This window comes from Bacillus rossius, chromosome 10 (genome assembly GCF_032445375.1).
Source record: "Bacillus rossius redtenbacheri isolate Brsri chromosome 10, Brsri_v3, whole genome shotgun sequence".
NCBI classification, from domain to species: Eukaryota; Metazoa; Arthropoda; class Insecta; order Phasmatodea; family Bacillidae; genus Bacillus; species Bacillus rossius.
Genome location: NC_086337.1, coordinates 32,509,059 through 32,527,640, shown reverse-complemented (window position 1 = coordinate 32,527,640; position 18,582 = coordinate 32,509,059). Strand labels below are relative to the sequence as shown.

The window sequence follows — 18,582 nt, the reverse complement described above, 5'->3', positions numbered from 1 at the left end:
AATTACATTTGCTTTACTGCAAATAAATTTTACAGTTTATAAATTATGCAACAATTGAAAGGATTTAAAAGTAACCCCATTCTCTCAAAAAGTCACTGCAATATAAAAGTAACTGGTGCAGAAAAATATGTAGGTAATCATTTAATATTTAGCTGATAAATCAACAGCCAAATGTTTCATTGTTGCTAGCTGCCACTTAAAAAATATGTAATTACTGAATCAATTCTATTAAACAATAAGTTTTAATGTCAGCCCATAATTCCAAATTCACCCAATGTTACGTTTTTGCAGCATGCATTACAAAAGACATGGTGCAACCACAAAAGTGCAATTGGTGCAATAAAAAAATTACCATAAAGTTTTTAGCCATACACAAACAAACAAGAATTTAATAAAATATATTATTTCTTCACAACATAAGGGTCACAACGTAAATGTTTGAATTCTGTTTTGAAAATCTTATTTAGAAGTGAAACAACTCCAAAAAAATTTCTTCTGCAAAGAATAGCTGAGTTTTAGGGCTTTTGCTCTAGATAATATTCTTAATTACAGAGGAAAAAAAATGTATACCCTGCTAATGTAAATTATGTAATTAAGGAAAAAACATTTTTTTTTTTCAATATCTGTACCAATTTCAATTTTTTATTTTATTTTATCTATGCATGCAAAAAAAATTTCATCCACATATAGAATTAACACTAAGTCAGGTGCCTAAGAGGCATTGAAATATTACAAGTGTTTTTTTACATGAAAACTATTATTTAATACATAAATTTGTTTACTTTAATATACTATTTGCACCATAAATGACTTTACCGGGATTTTCTTTCATCTCCATTAATGATAAAAACAAAAAGAATTTACCACTAGTACCAATTTGTTAGTATAAATTTTATAATAATATTATATTATATAATAATTGTTCATTTTTAATGTATTCTTATTACTTTTATGTTTATTTTTTAATTTGGTGTGGAATATAAAAAAAAATTCATTTCTATATACATTAACTAAATGATTTTAAACTATCAGATGGTTCTGAGTGATTTCGGGTTGTAGGAATTTTCATTTCCAGTTTTACACCAATTGGTCATTTTCAAGGATTCCGTCAGAGTTAAATCCCCATTATATGCTTTAATTCTATTAATGTTTATGGATGAGTATATATAATTGTGCATTTTATGATTTATTTACTTATTGTACTATTATTTTTCTGGTTTTTTATACCGCACTAAGCTAATGTGTAATCAATCCACATGAAGTATTGATAAGAGATTCAAAAAAATTGCTGTTAACAATTTGTTATATTTTAATAATTTTCACATTTATATTTTCTCTTATTTAATTTTTTTTTTTACAATTTTTATAAACTTGATAACTTTCCCCACTGACAGATTTTTTTTTTTCCAGAATCATATTGTAAATTGAATCACCCACTTACATTTGTAGTACTCAAAAACATTATATTCTGTATTATTTTCTTAAAATAAGCCAACACATTCAACATGTGCCCGTATTCTTTTTATTTAAATTAAATTTTTTTTAAGAACTGTTTTATTGCAAATTTACTTGCCAGTCTAGTTACCCACATCATTTTATTAGTTACCTCGTGTATAAAAATTGCCTTAACTAACATCAAAACTTCAAAACAAAATTTTCATATTTTTTTTAATTTGATAAATTCCTAAACTAAACAATTAGGATTTAACTTTATTATCTGGCGAAAGGTTAAGATTTTCCATTAGATTCAGGCCACTTCTTTTATAGCAACTCTTTGCTACTCTGCTTCCAAGAGAATGACAGATTAAGAATAAAGGACACGGTCTATTTCCAAAATGTTATCCCGTTTTTCACCATGATAAGCAAATGTTCAAAGTCCTGCCTTTTCATTTTTTCATGAATTATTTTCTTTACCTCTCCTATTGACACTACGATATTGCAAATGGTTAGAAAATGTTGCACCTGTAGCACTATTGTGGCTTCAGCATGATAATAATGATAGAATTTCACTAACCTTAGTCCTACCATTGATAGTAAATTCACCCATCTTCCCATTGTTCACCATTTTATTGGCTCGAATGATCACAGAGTCCACTTTACTTATTAACGTTCCAATGTTTCTACAAGAACTTTCCTTCCCATCGATCCACGTTATCTGGTCACCTCGGATTGTCTTTAAATCATTATTACTCTTCTTGCTCACCAACTGACCATCTTTAAAAACACCCATTTTGTACATGCCAGTGACTTCCTCAAGAACTGCTTTTCCTTTCTCAGGCCCAAGGAAATTATTTACAACACAGAGGCCATAAGCATTCATGTCTCTCACAACTGTCTTGCTTATCTCTTCAAGAATGGCATGTTCTTTGCTATTCCGATTAAGGACAGACTTCACATCACCCCCTACTAAACTAATTTCTGGGAAAGCTTTGATACCATTTGAATTTCTTGGTCCCATTGCGTAGGTAGACTCCTGGGATGGCATTTCCAAATAGGATGGAGATGCCGAATTGTCTCTAAAATCCAAGTTAGGACTTAAGACTTCAGTTCTAGCATTAAGAATTTCACTCTCTGAACTGCCTTCATAAGTAATAGGACTAGTATTCCATCCTGCAGTCAAAAGTCCTGGGTTATCTCGTTTACTGTTGACAGACGTCAGCGTGTTGGTGGTTTTTGTAGAAAACGCACTGACAGAACTTGGTGCACCCGATGACACTCTCACATCATTCTTTCCCGGTTTAATTTTTGAACAAAACAATTTATGATTCTTCCAGTCTTGATGCTGATGTTCTTTCGAACAATAATATACAGTCCTACAACGCGAACAGCGCAAGAGTCCTTCGTGCACACCGCACACGTCGCAACACAGAATTGAATTCATTTTCAGGATTCAGTCGCAAACAAACCTCGCCATGATTTTTCTCGTATTTATGTTTTCCATAGACAGTGTATAGCATAACATGAACAACGCCAACAAAACGAAACAGAGAAAAACCTAAGAGCATAAAGTTAAAGAAAAACGTCATTTTAATGGTCCCGATTCCATTGAGGTGATATTATTTTAAGGTATACATACTACGAGAATATTTAATGTGTAAATGTAGTAAAATAAAAATATATTGTAACTAAAACAAAAATAAGTAAAAGAAGATACTCAATATATTTAATTAATATGTAATAAATAATGAAATTTATTTGGAATTTTGGTTGTTAACTTATATAAAAGTTGTTTTCTCCACCAAATAAAAGGCCTTTGCCACATCGAAAGTACCACTCTATGACCAACAATCTCTTCTAGCTCTGATGTGAGCTAATTCACATTTTCAAAATTTTCCAATTAGCCAATGCCCAATACCATGATGCCACCCGTCGGTGCTCCCTCTGAGAGCAGAGGCCGTAATGTGCCCTCAATACCTGATTAGGACGAATGTAACGAACACGCCCGTGCGTGCCAGGAAAGAGTTAGGGCAGTGCACTGAATGGCGTGACGCTAATCACGGCCGGCTGTGTTGTGCGACGCGTGGCGATGCGTCATCGAAATATAGTGCACATGCAATTGTAATCATGGGAAAAACTAAAACTTTTTATGTCTTTAAAATCTCCAAATAAATAAAACATTTTGATTTAGGTGTTTTTGTGTCACAACGCTGGCCGTCACTATTTTCCCGCGCTCCGTAACTTTCCGCGGGAAATCGAGCCCTCCCTGGCCAGGTTGTCAGGGAGCGCAGGTAGTCACAGTCAGGCACTCATCAGGGCCGGCGGCCCTGTGCACGGGCAGCCAGCCGTTTCGCGCCAAAACCGCGATGTACCAGTTTAGTGTGAATTCATCCGCTCCGAATCGCTGCGTCACAGCAAGAAAGAAACTATGGTAAACATTCTCAGCCCATTCCGAACTATAATTCTTCAGTTTATTCACCCTGTTAATCTCAAGACGCCTTCACGTCGGACTTAAGTGGTGCAATAGTAATTCTAGTATTAGTGTTTGTCATCAGCCACGTGCTTTGTTCGCTTGTTGTGTGTGGAAACGTCCGCCACATGTAATTTTGTGACATCATGATTCTTTAGGGTAGCCTGTCTGTATTCAGCCATTTTTGTATTGTGTGTTCAATTGCTCCACCGTCTGGCACATTCTTAACCGCAGCCTCCCGACGCATCACGCGCCATCATATCTCCTACTGTTAGTCTCAGGATAACCTGCAACCCCCGGTGGGGTAATTCCGGGACGTTCCGCAAGCCGTGAATCAGTGCCGCCATTCGAGGGCTGCATATGCAGAGTTTAGAAGGTAGACGATGATACGGCCAGTTACGTGACGGCGCCATGTACCATGCGATGTACTGTACCAGGTGACGTGTGAATAAAATCAGTTAACATTCAAGTGTTTTCCCTTAATCATTACGGCATCCTGGGTGGCCTAAACAGCCCGGGGAATATTTTTTCGATGCGTCCCTGCCAGTAGCCACGAGGCAAAGAACCCCACCCTCGAGTCAAAATTCCAACCTTTCACAACTTAAATTCACCAATTCTAAAACAGGAAGCGGGAACAGCGTCAACACAAGGAATGGGACCTGACCGGGAAGGGTACACATATGTACCACCAGTGGCACGTGAAGCAGTTTTGCATTTTATTCACGATCACAACCTGGCAAGACACCCAGAGGCGGACCAAACACAACGAACTGGCAGTCAGCATTACCACTGGCCTGGCATTGCCCAGGATGTGCTGTAGTATGTGAGGACATGCAAGACATGCCAGGAGTGGAAGGTGTGGCGGAGCGACATAATGGAGAAGCAGCATGCCTGCCTACCCACTATCATGTTCCAATCCATTGCACTGGATATCACATGGCCGTATGCTCGCATATACCAGGGAAACAGGTTCCTTGTGGTTGTGACCTACCTCTTCACCTGCTGGGTAGAAGCATACTCCACCTGCAACATTAGGGCCAGCACCATTGGGACAATTTTTCAGATGGCATTCTTCTTGCATTGGTACTACACCAAGGTCCTGCTGATGGACAACTCCAGCCAATTTTGTGGGAGGCAGTGAAGGGAGATATGAAACTTGTGGAATGTCAACTACTGGACCATGCCAGAGACATCCCTATGGAGAGGTGAAACCAGGAGTTTAAAGTCCAGGTGTACATAAGGCTGGATAACAACCATACCAAGAGCGACAACCACCTTACAGATACTATATTCTAATCTGCCACAGAATCAATGTGGCCACAGGGATGACCCCGGCAGAAATTGTTCAAGACCACAATTTTCCCATGCAAGGTAAATAAATGAACAGCCCATGGGGTTGCTGATGAAGATCCAGAGAAGTGCCTAAAGTGGCAAGAGATTGAACTGGCAACAGCATGTGAACGACAGAGGGCCTACATCTTATAGATTTAACTGCAGACGACCCAACCACTGCCAAAACTGCAGCCTGGAGAACAAGTGCACATGCATACACAGCCCCTGTATAGCATGCAGAAGAATTAGTGTGCTGGGCTGAGCCCCAATTCTGAAGCTGCTGAGTCGAAGCACCTACTTGTTTCACCTGGGTTAATGGCAGTTGCATAAAGTGTAACGGGACAATATCTTAAGAACAACACTTCCAGGAAGTAAACATGGTCCTTAAAAATGCCACCCCATAAGAAATGGACAAAATGCCTACTGCAGGTGACACAATCACATGTTGAGGCAAGTGGGACATGTTCAATGCAACACTTAGCCCTGGAATGGCGATTCCAGGACCAACGTGAGGCCCTGCCACAACCTGAAGGCAATGCCACCAGGGGCGCACAATGCAGATCCATGCCATCACCTGGATGGTCAAGGCAGGTGCCGAAACGATGGCGGAGCCACCTCTGGTGACAGAGCCAGACGAGGTGGAAGAGCTGAGCTAGCCTCCACCACCGCAGATGAATGGGGACACGGTGCCTCCCTAGCCGATGCAGAATTCCGAGTCAGGGTGGAGGAGCCGGCCAAGACAAACCCGAGGGCAGCTCTGAGCCACACTTCTTAACAGACTATGCCACAGGTTTGGAGCTGGATGAGCTGGTGAATGACGACTTGGTGAATACGGAACGAGAAATGCGATCATAACCCCTACGAACACAGTGGGAGAAGGCGTCCCTGATCCTGCTGCCTTCAGTGAGTACGCAGATAGTCTAGGCCTGGGCTTATTCAGGGGGAGGGGTTCTCTCATCGTATCTCCTTTCCCAGGTCCTAGCCTTGTCCATGGCACACCACAGTCGTGGTTGTCACTTCACTCCGTGCGCAAGGGAATGGCTAATTGGCATCTGAGACTCCATTCCTGCTCGGACCACTGCTGAGACCAGACATGGACAGGAGGTGATCCACTGTCTATTATCTCATTGTTTCTTTCTGTACTCTATCTATTTCGGTAGTGTTATTATTTAAGTTTAAAATTTGTTCGAGAGAAATGTTTCCATACATATATATACATATATATATATCTTTTTTGGCACACCATAACGATTGGTGCATCCACCAATGTTAATGAATTGGGATACATATATGTTTATGCTGCAACACAAGGGCCTGTCATTTTGAAAAATTTGGTTCGGATGTAGCGATAATGGGTTCTCCTGCCTGTGGGCCTCATCGTGGTTATTTAATATATTAATGACAAGCCATATGCAGGAGTTAAACTGCACTTAGTCTCTCAGAACAAACTGTCAATTTCCAAGCTATTGTGCATGATGCGACAATCACTGGCCACATGAATAAACTAGTCAAACAGAACCACCTGCAGGTACAGTAATTAATTTATATAGCCTAGCACAGGGGCATAGCCGGGGGGAGGGGGGGTTAGGGGTTAAACCCCCCCCCCCCCCCATTAGCACCAAATCTTTAATTAATTTCTTATTCATCACTCAAACAAATCATATTAAAATTAATAAAATTGTTACCATTACAATATTTAATTTTAAGAACCAAAAACTGCTAAAATATCACTATTGTACACCTTAAAATCCAAATTTTCCTGGGGGAGGACCCCCGGACCCACTACTTTAATAGGGGGGGGGGGGGGGCACCATGCTTCTTAACACCCCCCATACACAAATCCTGGCTACGCCACTGGCCTAGTATATAGGGATCTTGTAAAGAGAGCACCCACGGATTATTGATAGTGTTTGAGAATGCAATGATACGCCCTGCAGGCAGGTAACCCGACAACATTCGCACATACCACATACTCGCAGTGCGCATTTCAGAATCAAGCCTCTGGTCAGTGTGGGCTAGAGTCATGCTTGCATGTGTTGACTGGAACTCGCTTGGGTAGCTCGCACAGCTTTACATTACTTTCTCAACGAAAATAATTAGTCCACTGTTGATACAACATGACATAACCATTATACCAGGCGGCATGGTTTTTTAAGAGCTTCACTCTCCACCGAGACTTGTAATTTTAAAAAGAGCAACAAAACCCAGTGCTTACACAGCCCATGAGCTACTGAATCCCCACATCTATACTGGCCTACACCATCGAATCCAATGATTCAGAACTGTTTCAGGGTAACTGTAACAAGAGAGTTGTGGAAGCTTTGCTACTGGTCTCACCGCACGACACAGCCTTCGGGGCACATGAGGATTTAGCAGACCACTTCAGAAGAAGTTGTGCCCTCTTTATGGCCTAGCCTTTCTCCCAGTAAAGGAAGGAAGTCAGCGGCTCGTGGTTTTAGGTGCTCTAAACTTTCCACAACAATCTCCCAGAAACCAAAATAAAATCCAGTAATAAACAAAAGTAATATTCTGGTTTACCCAGACACGTGCAGGGTTTGGTGCGGCTAACATGTTACTATGTACCCTCCGCAACAGCTCCGACCCAAGTTAAATAAAATACTCTGACTTTGAAGTCAGTTGACATTTCAGTCAGTAAGGATTTCTGCCCCTGCTCCCACTGGTGTTCCAGACCGAGATGCATGCATCCATGCTGTAAGGTCAGGGCTCAGAGACGTAAATAATTGTGAATACAGAAACTCTTATAAAAAAAACTATGAAATCAAACAAAAATGTTAAAATAATTAAATAAAAATGTTGACACTGGCTCTCCAAACCACTGAACTAACCAACCCAACTGTATTTACAGTGTAAATAGTTTTATTTCTTTTAATACAAGATTCGCAACAAGTTTGAAATAACCTTGCAAGTCGGATAAATTTATTATACCATTCACAACATATTTCCTCTAACTATAACCAAACTAATTAGCTAAGATTCTCTGCCATTCTACTATATTTCCCTTGGCATTCACATTGCATGGCACAATACAAAATACAAGAAATAACTTTCAATTATAAATATTTTCTGTTCAAGTTCTCCTGCTAGCTTCATCTTGAGAGAAATTTAAAATTTTTAAATTGTTGCTTTTGAAAAATTATGCATCAATAAACATAGGAGATTGACAAATTATTTGTCCCTGTGCCCTCAGTTTCTTTCCTTAGCCCTGCCTAACAGCACACATTTCCTGCAACTGCTCACACCTATTACTCAATGAATGTTTGCCTTCACCAGGGGTAAATTCATAACAGCTCTTAAACCCAAGGACCAGAAGGCACTCTCATTGATAATGGGCCTTCCACAGTGACCACATCACAGCCCTCTTAATCAAAGTTGTTTAATTTCATATATTTTTTTCTAACCCTAAATATAAGTGTGTGAACAGAAAAGCTAGTAAAGGTTCAAAATGCACATCACCAACTCCGTACACCTTTAACACATTCAAGTCTATTGCGTGTGACTGGTTTAATTCACACAATACTAGGCTTTTTTAATGTTTTTTTTTTTTTTTAAATACGTTGAATGATACTTAAAATACTTACTATGTGAAAAAAATTTAGAGTTTACACTGTTTAATACTGTTACGAACGTGAGAGACCAGACCGCGATGCCAGGTTCAGAGCTGGCTGGCAGCCCCGAACAGCCACTGGCGTTACAAGCCATCCATTGACCTAAGGCATACCACGCGTGCCTGGCCGGATAACAAGGGTTGTAGCTACCCCCCTACCTCCTCTGCTTCCCGCGCATCGTCCTACCTCGGCATCGTCGAAAGTTGAAAGTTAGACATAATGTATTATTTCTAAAGAATCACTAATAATTTTTTTTTTCAAAATAATACGTTAGAATAGATTAGTGGCCGGTTTCACCAATGTCCCCTAACTTTTAAGAGCTGCTTAAGGCATGTGTAAGGGCTGCCTAGCACATTGAATCGTTTCACCAACAGTTAAGGAACTCTTAAGTAATCTTAAGCATCCCTTAGTTTAAGTGGTGGAAATCGGGCCCCTAACTATTTAAGCGGCACTTACTGTCACAAAACAAGAAAAATAAAATGGATGCCGTGGAGGAATACGAAGAACTAACCGAAGGTGTACATTTTATTTTTGATATAAATGTTATTGCTGAAGTTGTGGAACATTTTTAAGGTGAACTTAATGTGAAATCCTTTATTATAAATACATTCGAGAATGTTCGCATACTCCACTTTTATTTAAGAACTCATTTAATAAGGAAGTAATTAAAGGTTTTTCTTTTGAAAAGTCTTAAAAGAACATTTATTACAAGGAATTTTGTATGTTCTAAAGGAAAAAAACTGATATATTTTTTTTTTAATTTTCATCTGCTATTAAAGCTTAGTTTAAACTTAGACAAAATTACAATAGCGATAAATTCTCCCATGCTGCGTCCTTTTCTTTGCTCGAAACAGCATCCGTCCTCTTATTTTCTATTATATTTTTATGCCTCTCAACTAGGCTCAACTCCTTCATTTTCTCATCAGAAGAAAAGTTTTGCGTTTTCATTCTCTTTATTTCAAACATTTTCACACTACTTTGCAACGACCATATAGCTACTACTTTCCGTGAAAATACACTAACATCGTAACATCCAATTACCGCGAAATTAATAAACATTGAGATATTTGTTTACTGTTTAGTTAAAATATTTGATTGGCTTATGTATGTCACGTGACAAAATGTTCGAAGAACCAACCTGAAAAGTATTAGTACTTATATCTGTACGAACCCTCGCTCTATGGCAAGCCAGTCCCTAACTAAGCAACCTCTACATAAGTGAATGTGACGATGGTGAAAACCAATTTCGTGAGAATTGACTTTAAGGAACGCCTAAACTTAAGCAGTCCTTTGCTGAGGGTGTGTTTAGGAGGCGTTGGTGAAAACGGCCCTAGAACTATTGTTAAGTCTGCTATACTTTTTACATTTATTGTTGCTCATACAACATAAGAAAGTTTCCAACGTATTTTACCATATCATTAATTTTGTTAACCTAATCATTTTTCCTACATTTTTAATTTAGTTAACCTAAATTGATCAAATGTTAACTTGGAATCACCACTTTCCAAGTGTAACTACCCTTACCTAGTCTCTACAGAACAATTAATATTAACTACTTGTTGAAATGCAATGTGCCTTTACAAAATGATAAAAAAAAAATTCAGGTAACTGGTGACTAACTGGTAACTGCTCTTAGTACCGTAATTTTTTGTTGGAATTTTTTTAATAGTGTTAGGGTATTTTTTCAATAAACTGTAAGCGATTTGAGAGTATTATATATATTTTTCGTTCTTTAACTCTGATTTCCACCCCTTTCTAGTAATGATTGGTCGTATTATAATTTATTTTCAACTAATTTTAACATAATATTAAAAAAAGTTTAAAATAAATTAGAATGGATTCTATAATATACATTGTACAGAAGTTATTTTTCTATTCCGACCCGTGTTTTTTTTTTGTCTCAGTAATGGTTCGTCTTATCAAAAATTGTTTCAGAAGACAGTTTTAAGATAATATTTGAAGATTTACAATAAATTTTAACAGTATTAATAGTGAAGAAGTTGTTAATTTATTTGTCCTTTAACCCCTGTTTTTTTTTCCCATCATTTGCAGTTATAATTCTTCGCATTAAAAATATAACATGAAAAATGATTTGGTATTGCTCTTACAAGATGTAACAACTTCATACAGATGCAATAATTGTTTTATTAAATGAGTTACAGCAAAGTTCCTATTTTTCAAAAAAAATCTTCCCTCTGGATGTCTTAATGTGATAACGGCTACAATAGACAGTTTTTTTCTTAGAAATGTACCTTAAACATTGCATTTGAAAAAATTTTTTGTCTCTCACTTAACCCTCGACAATGCACTTATTGGAATGACTCTGGGATAAAATATAAAAAACAAGTGGTTGGGTCAATGGAGGCAATGATTACTGTGAACTTTCAAGTCATTGCACTTTTTTGGGTAGAATAACATTGTTAAGCCTACCCTACAAAATACCAAATTTTCGCCACACTGTGGAGAAAGAAATTGTTATTCCATGTATGCTATACCAAACGTGCATTTGTCGATCAAAGAAAGCATATTGGTGTGAGATAAACATGTTTACTGCTCATTTAATCAAACACTTGAAATGTTATAAAATTTCAACTGTTTATTCTAAAATTATGTAACCTATTAATATATGATATTTTACCTTCTGCACGTCACTTGGAAAAAAATAACCAAATGTCATAGTATATTAAAAAAATTTAAGTGGAATTTTAGACTTAATGTGATTGAATTTGAAACTTGTTATATAAAATTATAAGGATATTAGGGAATTGAGAGTTGCTTTATTGTTGTTTATTTATGATATATTCATAACATTACACAAACAAGACAGCTCATCAACTAATTCACAGTAATAATAATAATACATAATTGTGCCAATTTCATTGTACGAGTTCAAAATGCTACAGATTCATATTTTTAAATATGTTAATTGATTAACAACTTATAATACTACTTTGAAAAATTGTAACTAATAAATATTTTACCAAGCAAGACAAAAAAACAAGCATTGTTTATAAACACGTGTGTCCATAATAAACATAAATCCTAAGTGAATGAAAACCACCTTGCATTTTCATTTAGGCTAACAGGTGTGTTGATTAAGTTCCTATTAAGTGTTCGTTAATCCATAAATAATTTATGACATACATTTTATAATATAATATAGGTTATACATATAGGTTAATATTTCTTGTTTAAGTTACTTGTGATCATATACTTTATTCATAAAATACAAAGACCACAGTATGTACAAAGCCTACCAAGTATGAAATAACCAAACCAATGGACTAGGCTATGTATTTAAAGATATTATAGCAATCAGATGAATCAACATTATTAACACATTTTTCTTAAAGCTATTTGTATTATTCAATAATCTGTAATTAAAACAAAAACATTTTGTCAATGAGGAGATTTGAACCATATCCATACCATTACCAGTAAGTTCGAAACCATTCACTCTAACAATTATATTTTTTTAAATTTGTTTTTATTGACAAATAGTTTCAGGCAGTTGACAAATGGTACAATTGTACAATTACATTGGTGCATTTGGGGGCAGAGGCTCAAATGCTCATACCCAAAAATTTTCACAGGTTACTCTCACAGACCATTAACATTATATTATTGTATTTACAGATCATAAGAAGAGGTAAGGACCAAACTTTGGTTGAAGAGTTTTGTTTTTTACCATAGTCCACCAAACTCTACAGCCGGGTAGATACACAACCCCCGTCGGGCAATTCACTGACTGTCCAATACAACTCTTGTACCGCTAGTACATATTTCTGCAGAAGAATAATCTTGTTTGTCCACAATGCATGATGTAATGCAGCAATGTCTCCATTGTTATTCAGTAATAGTTTAACAATAGTTTTTCTAACAGGGCTTTGGCTTTAAGTTTATGGTCAACCAGCCCTAATCCACCGTGCTCAGGTTTCTGTGTTATCTGGTCTCGACTGACATTACACTACAGTCTCTGATGACGTCATGACAGAGATGATGTATTATTAAGTATGTAATGCCACAGTTTTTTTATTATTTTAATAGATTTTGTGTGTCACAAACAGAATTAATTTTTCTTACGGTGATATATGCATTACCAACAATCATTAAACACACTGTCTTCCATATACATTGTACTCATCCTGCGATGAATATGTAAACCAACAGGTCTGTTTTGCACTTGAAAACCAAACCACTGGTCACAAACAAACACTAAACTCATTTAAAACACACATCAAATTGCTTCAGCACTTAATACAAAATTTATAGTTTAAAAACACGACGTTCACGAGAATCCGCCATTATCTACACTGTGATCAGAAAAAGCAATTGCGAGAAACATCTCTGCAGCGGTCTTGGCAAAGATGGTCTTATTCATGTTCTTAAGCACGGAATACAAGTTCAGGGTTTTACGAACTGCACAGGGGCGAACGCAGAGAGGGGGGATAATCCTCCTCTCCAAAATTCTAAGAAAAATCTAAATAAATCTAATATTCCTACCAACAAAAGTAAACATCAGGCAAAGCATACGCTCCTGCAACTGTATGTTCGACCTGTCAGCACCTGGGTGACTCATGCAGCCATTACCTTCCTGGGCATGGGTACACCCTGTGCGGTCCTGCATATCGTCTGCCAGTGTAAAGGAAGTCTCACACAACTGGACATGTGTGAGACTAAGGTGTCACTGGGTATGAGCTGACAAGCAAGTACTCAATGTTTGCGCCAAACTACCACCCTCAACCACATATGCCACAAACTTTAATCTTAATTTCACTAATCGCAAGTGCAATGTTTTAAAGAACCACAGATTCACAATGTTGTGGAACCGTTGCGGATCATGATTAAACGAAACAAAACTCACACTAATATTACTTATATTGAACTTATATTGACTATAGTGTCTTGTATTTTATCATTCTTAATATTCTTATAATTAATTCTGATACTTTGTTGCAGTTGATTTATTCAGAAAACCTGTTTGTTAGGTTATTATTTGTGTAAATACATTTTTTTCACTATTTTATTCATTATAAAGATGGTTTCTATGCCAACATTTTACATATGGATTTATTTGAAAGATATAAGTATGTTTATAGGACAATGTGTACTGTGTTGGAAGAAAGGACAAGAGACAATTGCATGACAGGCAGCGCTCATGTTTTAGACTTAAAGAATCTGTGATTTTCCAAGTTTTATTTTTTGCAGGAAAAGCCTCATTGCGAGGATTAGGAAATTTGTACACTGTTGTGGTTTTGTACTGTGTTTGGTTGTTGAGGTCACGTGACAGCTTATTCCCTGCATGGTTGCAGGCGGTCACATAGTCTCTTTGTCTTTGGTCGTTCATTTGAATGTTGTCCCGACAGGTTGCACCATCTGGCGGCTCATAAATAACATGTTGATGATAGCCTAGGGCAGATAATTTCACATCTGGGTGTCAGCACCATGGCGCTGCTAAGTGTTATCCTAGTTTTCTTTTGAAGTTTCAGATATTTGAGTTAGACAGACGTATAGGCCCAGGTGGTACGTTGGTCTGCTGGGACATAGTTTCCTGAGTTTCATCGTACCAAGCCAAAGAAGTCGCTAGGGACATTATTTTGTGGAAGCACAGGATTGCGAGTAGTGATCGCAGAAGTTAGTGGGTGTTTTACGTGAAGAACTCTCTTGTAAAGGACCTGTAAGATTATTTTTTCATCGTGATAAGAATACAAGTCCAATAATTTCAACTCTTTTATTTAAAAATTACCAAATACTGTTTTGAGTCGGCTAACAGTCATAGACAGAACTTTACACCAGACTACCTGCAACTTCTGATTCATTTAGAGTCAAGTATTTATGTGCTATTCAGGCCATAGATAACTGGTGAAATCTGAACTGGCACAAGTTTTGGAGTGATAGTAGCGGTCCTGCTACAAGAGGGCGTGGATTAATATGTGAATAAATATGTACACAAAAAGTATAATGAAATTTGTTGGATATGTATACGTAATAGTTTTACAAGAGAAGAGCAATATCATTTTTTTATATTGAAATTAAAATAATGATACTGTGCAGAGAAAGAATGTATGGTTGTGATTGTAGTAGCGAACAGGTAGGGGTTGTTTCTTGTTTCATAATAAAGAATAAATTAAATGGAGGAATGACAAATTTTTGGCGTAAATTTATTACCTACAAAAGATATACTAACAGTAAATGACTATTGTCATAAAACCAAGAAAATAAAAGTATTTTTTTTGTTTATGGATTTTAAATGTTTGTGTTTTGTATTTGTGTTTTTATGTGCTTTTTTTTGTGTATTAGGTAAAGGTGTGGTGTGTATATTTAATTTGCGATGTTAGGTGAAATCATAATATTTATTAGGAAATGTAAAAAAACTAGTTTTTTATAGGTTAGTTTTGCAATTGTTGAAGTGATAAATACAAAGCGAAAGTTTTGGTGAGGGTAGGTCAGCTAATAAAATTAATTAAATAAATTTACATCACTATAAAATGGTAGGAATATTGAAATCGCTAATGAGGTTGTGCTGAAGTAATAAAAATATGTAAGATCTTACGGTATAAGTGCGGGAATGGGCATTTAGGCAAGGAAGAATCACATGCTTGTTTTGTAAAAGATAATATTGTTATTGAGAAAATAACTTAGTGCATAAAATATATTTTTGGTTATCATGTTCTATACTAAAATAGTAGTGCTGAAGTATACTTTATGATACACGAGATGTTTAAATCAATAAACAATTAAAGTTTACAAATGTGGTTCTTTGTGAACTATAGAATACAATACCTGAAAGTTTTTTTTAGTAAAGAAATGCATTTTGTGCAAAACAAACATGTGAATGCTTACAGCCCAAACACCCCCCCCCCCCCCCCAAATACCCACCCTTTTTTCGGTACGAAGTACAGTCAACACTGTCATGGTATCGGAATCCAGACAACTCTAAGAACTTTATTTATAATATACATGCCCGCCAAACATCTTCAGCTTTCTCCTATCCCATATCCAATATTCTCTGAATTTCATCAGCAGACATCCTGTGGAAGGTTCACCTAATCACTCCAAGTCTAACACACACACACACACACACACACTACCTCCCTGACACAGTGATTCAATGCATAGTGAAGGCAAGTCAATACAGAGTGGAGTTAGCCTACTGTTACCATTTACAAAAAATTCTACCTAGGTTAAAACTGCCCACACCCTCTGCATATTATATAAGTTTTTATGAATTGTTAAGTATACTTTATGCCTCATGTCTCATGAACAATAATGATCCCTAAATGATATTTAATATGTATAATGAGAATGGACAATTTTGTTTCTTCGAATTTTTAAATAAGTATTTTTTTGAGAAATCCAAATTTTGATTATACATTTTTTTTTGGTAATTTTTAATATAGCCTACCCCTATTGTCATGTAACTGCTTACGAAAAAATCTTTAAACTGGAACAAATCGAGCTTTCTAACACCAATCGTTAAAAAGTGACATAATTATATTTATGTAAATCAGAAATGTGAGAAATGTTAGGTTACTTGACAAGATTTGTAAATTAATTTTTAAACACTAACTTAATTTTTTTTTTAAGAAAAATCTTTATCTACTAAAAGTATGTACGCTATAAACAAAAAACCATTGAATTCTGAGTACCCCGTAAAATTTTAACTAAAATTGTAGTCATGGAATGGGCCTTCTGAATTCCTCTTCCCATGCAGGTATACCACAGAATGAATTCCCAAATAAAATACTATTATTAGAACATTCACAATTGCTGTTTACAAGTACATAGTAAAACATTTCCTTAGCTTAATTAGGAGTACAGAGCCGAATGACATCTAGAAACAATCAACTGAAAACAAGTACCTGGATCTTAAAAAAATAAGACAGCCATTTTAGTTTATAACCAACTATTATATTAGAGATTAGCGTTTGTTAAAGCTTCACCTTTCAATGGTTTTAATCTTCGGCCACACAGAGCGCTATACTCGCCATGCTATGACGTTTGTAAAGCTTCCGTAGAACAGAAATTATATATATTCAAAATAGTTAAAAACGTATTATTATCCTGGAAAATGAGATAATGGAATAATTCTTCTGAAAATAAATAAAAAACAAAGTAGATAAATACATGCTAGAATTTTCGTAAATGTTTATTTAATTCATAATCTTACATGATTATGTATTCAAACTATTTTAACATATTTAATTTTGTAATTAATAGAGTAATTTTGGGAAAAATATTAATATGAAATAAAAAAAATCGAAATAGGTTGACGCCGACCACCAATGCTCCTCTGTCGCATAGACCGCTATGCCTCATCAACGTCTCGCAAAAGCGTGTGCACCGAACGCGCCCGTGCGCGCAGCAAAGGGTAGTGCGTGCGACGAGGCGAACGCCATGCAACGAGTGCTGCGCCGGCGGAAGGATCCGGCCGGGTGTGGCATATCCTTCCGCCGCACTACAACAAATTATTTTTATTGTATTTTTCCACAGGGTTTTATTAAACATTATTTTTCATTAATTAATAATTCAGTCCTGTCAAAATTATGTCTCACTGTGCGTTTTGTCCCGAACCTGGCCGGTTCAGTTTCCCGCGAAATTCACACGTTTCTGCGGGAGAGCTGGCGGGGGAGGGGGGTCACGCGCGGCGACACCGGGAGTGTCCTTCGAGAGCTCAAACAGGCCGGCAGCCTGCGCGCAACGCGGAACCAGCAACCTTTGCTTTCACCGACATGTAGTTTTCAATAGTGTAATATCTTTTAAAACTTTTACGTACAGTTCCGCGGTCGGCCTCAACCTACCATGAGGTATTTAACTTAATTAAATCAGTGCTCCAAGATGAGTGTTCTACGTCATACGTAAGTACTGTGGGAAGTTTACGTGAATTTACGTCGGCGCATCACGCCCAAACTTAGCCTACAGGCTACTTAGTTTTGGCCCGCACGGGGCAGCCAGCAGGCGACGCGTGCCGTCGAACATAATAACGATTCAGTCCCTGGGACACATCTAGATATCACGTAGAGTCGCCGGAGACACGGGCCTACGTGCCACTAGCCCAGTTTATTAAGTGTTAGGTAATAGTGAAGTGTATTGTTCGTCAAGATATCGTTCGTCATGTCAGAGTGTATTTTTGTAACTATCGCATCACGTGTACAAGTCCGCCCCTCACGCGCATTAAAATCGTGAGCCGCCACTGAGGAAGTGAGCTGCGCATGTGACTAGTCGCGTCGGGCAAACCGTTACGGCCAGAACGGGCAGCACCATGTATTGGGCTGTGCTGTATTAAATTCACCAACTATCTTTCAGAAGCTTTGTGTTATTCTTCAGGCGTCCCGAGTGGCCATGACAGCTCGGGGGGCCCTACTGCATTAACCCCAACCTCTAGCCACAAGGCCGAACCTTCCCTGAGATCACGAACCCGAGCAAAAATCCCGTCTAAATAGTCAGAGGTAGCGGGGACGGCGTCAAGATATCGAAACTTAGCCCGCAGATTATCCACATTTACATTCACATTTACTACTACACTACTATACTATTTTAACTCATGTAGTTCTTTTAAAAATCATTTATAATTTATATAGGTAGTTGTTATTTAATATGGTGTGGTATGTTGTCTTTTTTGTATCATGTTTGTATCGTGGTTATGATTTGTTAATATGTCGTATTTGTTTTTATCAATTTGTAATCTTTGTTATACTTTATATGTGCAATTATTAA

At 37.1% G+C, this 18,582-nt stretch overlaps 1 long non-coding RNA gene across 1 annotated transcript; it reads right to left on the bottom strand.

Moving 5' to 3' along the window:
- Positions 1-11,627: 11,627 nt before the first annotated feature.
- Positions 11,628-16,837, bottom strand: LOC134535925 (uncharacterized). The gene is made up of 2 exons (XR_010075734.1): positions 16,728-16,837; positions 11,628-13,178 (listed from the first exon to the last, which is right to left on the bottom strand). It is a non-coding gene; the product is annotated as an uncharacterized LOC134535925 (long non-coding RNA).
- Positions 16,838-18,582: the final 1,745 nt, after the last annotated feature.